This window comes from Hyperolius riggenbachi, chromosome 4 (assembly GCF_040937935.1).
Source record: "Hyperolius riggenbachi isolate aHypRig1 chromosome 4, aHypRig1.pri, whole genome shotgun sequence".
NCBI classification, from domain to species: Eukaryota; Metazoa; Chordata; class Amphibia; order Anura; family Hyperoliidae; genus Hyperolius; species Hyperolius riggenbachi.
This window is the reverse complement of record NC_090649.1, coordinates 495,022,467-495,028,466: the sequence shown is the minus strand read 5'-3', so window position 1 is coordinate 495,028,466 and position 6,000 is coordinate 495,022,467.

The window sequence follows — 6,000 nt, the reverse complement described above, 5'->3', positions numbered from 1 at the left end:
AAAGTGAGGTTACTGGAATAGTTGCTGCTTGCTTTTTTGGCAGTTGTAAACAGCTGTAAACGGCTGTTATTTCTGTCACGGAACAGCCATGAGAAACATGAGCGAATTGGAAGGATCCGCACAGTCCAATTTCTGATCGCTTTCTGACTAAATTTGTGCAGCCATTGCAGTAATCAGAAACCGACATCCCTGGTTTTTCTTTTTTTTAATAAAGACAGTCCTTTCCCTCCTTCCACCAAAAGGCACCAGCCTGCTGCAGAGTGTCCCTGGCTTCAAGCTGTGCTGATGGCCCATCCATCAGATATAGTTGATAAGCCGGATGGCAGAAACCATTTAGTTGGGAAGAAGTCAGACATTCTGGCTCCCCTCCCAGCAGGGGAGCTGACACATAGCTGGCTGACCCCAAACTTCAAAAGAGCCTTTGCCTGGTAATGACCTGCTGTAAATCCCAGATGTATATCATATTCCATAAACTGCTATATGTGTCATATTTTCTGTGTTGCCAGGCTGGCAGACCCTCCAAACTAACAGAGCATGCTTGGCCCTATCTGGCGCTGGTTCTGAGGAAGTTTCAGAACATTCTGAGGTAAAGACTGCCAGTTAGGCAGTTCGAAAGTGCCCTGATGATACCACAGGGGTCCCACCCCTCATGTTTGGTATCAGGCTGCTGGGTAAATCGAGACAGACCTTAAAATATTAGTAAATCTGCCCTGACCTGTACGGTTCTGTTAGATAGAGCCCATATATGGTTAGATATGATTTCTAGTCCCCAGTACAAGGGGAGGACTCATCTCATATTCTAAGGGGGTGTGTGGCTCCCACCCTCACTCCTTTCTACTGGATCAGGGGCATAAGAATGGCAGAGGAGACAAACTCAGTGTCCTCCACCCTGAAACACCATCTTGATCGCATCTGTGCCAGCTTGAGGATATGCTGGCATCCACCTGGTCTGAACTCTGAACTTGGATCTGAAACAAAGGATTTTACCAAGGACTTTATGATTCTTCCCACAAAAGGACATCTTTCCATGAAACTAAGTATTCTTTCTCCCTTTCTTTTATTTTCATACTGGCTATTACTGTTTTAATAATTGTTGATTTTAATAATTGTCTGTATATATTAATTATTTATATTGCCCGTGAAAAAAAAGACTGTATCAAAGTCATTCACTGTTCCGCTACCCTGCTTCTCAGCCACACAACTGAACCAGACTTCTGAAGAGACGCTACTATTGTTGATATCTAGACAGAATAGAGTGTGTTTAACCATTTTTATTTGCAGGTCAAGGAATAGCCAGTTAGTGAGTTCCTCTGTCTCAGGAAACAGAGGTGGTGGCAGTTATACCCTGAATTAGTGTGTATTTTGTAATTACCGTACCTCACAGGCTCCCTTCTAGTCGGGCTGCTGCCCAAGTTCCGTCGATTTCCGTGCACCGAGTGCGACCACAGCTTGCATGATCCGTGTGCTGAAACCGATTGGAAGGCAATTTGCGTTCCGACCACTAGGGTTCCTGTGACAATTTCCCACAATGCAATGAGGTTCACAGACAGGAAACTGCCAGGACCATGGCCCTGACATCACACTGTGGGAGGGGTTTCTCCACAATATCAGCCATACAGAGCCTCCTGATGATCTGTTTGTGAAAATTAATGGATTTCTCATGTAAAAGGGGGTATCAGCTACTGATTGGGATGAAGTTCAATTCTTGGTCACGGTTTCTCTTTAAGCCTGCTGTGTGCATGTAGCTTTTGCCCCCCAGCTGGGCTAAATTTCTTAAAATAAATAATAACATGAGATGAAGAAGACTAGTAAAGAGTGATTCCATCATGATCATCTCACCATAAATCTATTTAAAGGAGGAACTTCTAAGTGAACAACTCATCCAAACTCAGCCATAGATCACAAGTTGAAATGATTAATTCTGTATGACCAAACAAAGATCTTATGATCCGTTATCAAGCTGCACACAACTACCATCAATCTAAATATTATATAGGACTGGCCAAAACGTTATCAGAAGGAGTGCAGAGAGCCAGGGACTCTGTGGTCTTCAATCTTGATTCAATTAAAATTTCTCCCAGAAGATAATTTTTCTTCTTATCTACAAAATAACAACTAAAAAAGGTAAAAAGTAATATTAAGATTATTTTGAGTATTTTTCTGCTTGCTGGAGGCTTAAAGAGAGTCTGAAGCGACTTTATAAACAGCTTTTTAGCTTATATTCTACATGGGCATGTCTGCCCCGGCTAAAACGCTGCTATCCCGCGGCTGAACGAGGGGTCTTTACCCACCAAATCCCCTCCGTGGTGTCCGGACAGCCACAGCCCTGCCTCTCAGCGCGTCTATCAGCGCTGATCACCGCCTCTCCCTGCCCCTCTGAGTCTTCCTTCACTGAGAGGGGCGGGGGAGAGGCGGAGATACGCGCTGACAGATGCGTGTGAGGCAGAGCTACAGCCGAAAGCTCTGTCTCCAGGAAGAGCAAAAACTACGACCAAGTTGGTCGTGGATTTTGCAGGGCGGGATTTGGGGGGTAAAGACCCCTTGTTCAGCCGCGGGATAGCAGCGTTTTAGCCGGGGCAGACATGCCCATGTAGAATATAAGCTAAAAAGCTGTTTTTAAAGTCGTTTCAGAGCCTCTTTAAATGGACCGGAACTCTTGCACAGGACAGAAGTAAAACGTAGAGAAGTCCACCCTGTATGTATTTAGAGAGTTCAGGTGGTCTAATTCCCCCTTATCTGTAACTAATCACAAGTGCAATTTGATATGTAAGCGGTGTCAGCTGGCTGCCTCGGCAGAGCAGCTAATTTGTAAACACAGGATATTAAGCCTATGTCTGCTTCCATGAAAGCAGGAAGTAGACACACTGCAGATTTATTGCAGGATTTGTATCAGATGTAACAAAGAAATGTTTTTCTTTTACGGTTATTATTCAGTTGCTTATCTTATAGAGCAGAGAGAAAGTTCTGAGTTCAGGTCCGTTTTAATTGGATATGGGCCTTGGTTTCTAGCTACAATCAATGTTTGATTGATTGACCTTACCTCCCACCCTCACTCTCCTCCCACTCCCCGCCTCCCTCTCTTCCCACTCCCCGCCTCCCTCTCTTCCCACTCCCCGCCTCCCTTCACTACCTTCCCCTCTCTTCCCTTAGCCCCACCACAGTAGATGAGGTTTCTGCTCTAATTTTCCCCTGCCACATCCTCCCTGCTCTATCCCCTCCCCTCTGACATGCTCCACCCCTTCTCTGCCCCGGCCTCAGTAATAACCACTCTGTTCAAGCTTCCCTTTCCACTGGAATTGTACCTTCTCTGCCTTCAAGCAGGGCATCGTCAACCCATAACTGACAAAAAGTCACTTGATCTATTCCTGTCGTCCAGTTACCGCCCTGTTTCTCTTCTTCCTTTCACCCTCAAACTTCTCGAGCTCCTAGTTTACACGACTGTAATGCCTTATTCAACCACCTTCAATCTGTATTCTGCCCCGCCCACTCCACAATGACAGCACTCACTAAGGTCACCAACGACCCCATCCTAGCCAAATCAAACAACCTCTCTTCCATGCTTCTCCTGCTGGATCACTCGTCTGCCTTTGACACCATCAATCACTCCCTCCTGCTGCAAACTCATGTTACCTGTGACTGAGCCATGAACTGATTCTCTTCCTACCAATTCTGACCGCTTCCTCCAAACCACTTTTAATGGATCCTCCTCCCTCTCCACCCTCCCTCACTTTTGGAGCCCCGCAGGGCTCTGTCCTCGGCCCCCTACCCTTCTCCATTGGCAAATTCATCTCCTCAATTGGCCCCAACTACCACCTCTATGCTGATGAGACCTAAATCTACCTTTACACCCCTGATTGCTTCCCCTACTCTTTGCGTAAAATCACCTGTTTGTCTGCCATCTCCCCCTGGATGTCTGACTGATCTTTGAAATTCAACCTGGAAAAGACTGAATTCATACATAATATTCCCAATACCCCCCCCCCCCCCCCCCCCCACACACACACACACATATACACACTTTCTGTCAGGTCCTGCCACTTCCATCTATGGAGGATCGCCAAAAATGTTCCCCAACCTAACCCCATTACCGGGTCATCTCCTTTCTGGACTCTTGCAATGCCCTCCTCTCTGGACTTCCCTAGACTAGACTCCACACACTACAATCCGTTATGATCGCAGCTGCCAGACTTCTCCACTCCTCTGCTGCTCCTCTTCAGTGCCTCTCTTCACAAGTTCCTTCCCTGGCTCCCTGCCCCCCTCAGAATTACATTCACACTGCTCTGCCTGGCATAAAAATCCATCCACTTATTTTCCCTTCATACATCTCCAATGTCATCCAGAGATTCTTCCCAACCTTCTCTCTCCGCTCTTCCAACACTCTATGGATGTCCATCCACCATACCTCCCCTTCAATGTCATACATCTCGGCTGTTGTCCCTCCAACACTAACACTGGTCCGCACAACATCCGGGGGCCCCAAGTCTCTCTCACTAGCTGGGGCCCCCAAACCACCATGTGATACCTAGAGGGAAGTGCGGGCAAGGCCTGGACCTCTCACCTCCAAAGAACTCACCCCCACCACCTCTAAACTGAATGCCAACTGCAACAAATACAATTGCTAACTCCCAGCTAGAGCAATCTCCTACCTTTAGCCGGTCAGCAGACGCCAGTCAGCCAATCAGGTGTACTGTTATACACCCTTTGCCTGCCGTACCAAATCTAGCAGGAATTGCATAAATTAGCATTCAGGTGGGAGGCTTCGGTACACCTGATTGGCTGACTGGCGTCTGCTGACCAGATAAAGGTAGGAGATTGCGGACCAGTGTTTGTGATTTTAAATTTCTTTTTTGCAGCTTCCAGGATGCGGTTGACAGGTGAGTGGTTAGGGAGGGGACCATGTGGGAGATGTGCCTACACGAGGCGTCCCTGTAAAACGATGCAATCTACGATTACATCCAACCGAAGCCTCCCACCTGAATGCTAATTTATGCAATTCCTGCTAGATGTGGTACAGCAGGCAAAGGGTGTATGACAGTGCACCTGATTGGCTGACTAGCGTCTGCTGCTGACCAGATAAAGGCGGGAGATTGCTCTAGCTGGGAGTTAGCAAATGTGTTTGTACCTCCAACACTCTAAGGATGTCGTTCCCTCACATCATTGGATCACTCCCGGGGCTCCAGGACATCTCCAGAGCTGCCTCTTCTCCATGGAACTTCCTCCACCCACCAGGCTCGTCTCCACCTTCAACTCATTCAAGGAGGCCTTGAAGACTCATCTGTTCACAATCGTTGACCCACCAGTCTCATATCTCCAACCTTGGACATACACCCCCCCTTATGTGGGAACAGAGCTTCCAAATCGTAGAATCGGATAGCTGTAAAAAGAATTTGGTGCTACAAAAAGAATAGGAAAGGGCTACTGCCCAAGGTGGCCACTACATATTAAAGAGGGGGCTGCTCATGGATTGATAGGGGGCTGCTGCACATGGCTTGATGGGGAGTTGCTGCACATGGGTTGATGGGGGGTTGCTGCATATTACTTGATGGGGGGTTGCTGCACGTGGCTTGATGGGGGGTTGCTGCATATTACTTGATGTGGGGTTGCTGCACATGGCTTAATGAGGGGTTGCTGCACATAGCTTGATGGGGGGTTGTTGCACATGGCTTGATGGGGGGTTGCTGCACATGGGTTGATGGGGGGTTGCTGCACATGGGTTGATGGGGGGTTGCTGCACATGGCTTGATGGGGGGGTTGCTGCACATGGCTTGATGGGGGGTAGCTGCACATGGCTTGATGGGGGGTTGCTGCACAATGGCTTCATGGGGGGCTGCTGCGCATGGTGTGATAGGGGGTTGCTGCACATGGCTTGATAGGGGGTTGCTGCATATGGCTTGATGGGGGTTGCTGGTTACTCATGAAAAACCTTGCAAGGAAGTAGGAAGTTGATACACATGGAATGCGGGAGGTTCCCCCATTCAAATTAACCTGGGGGGAGGGGTC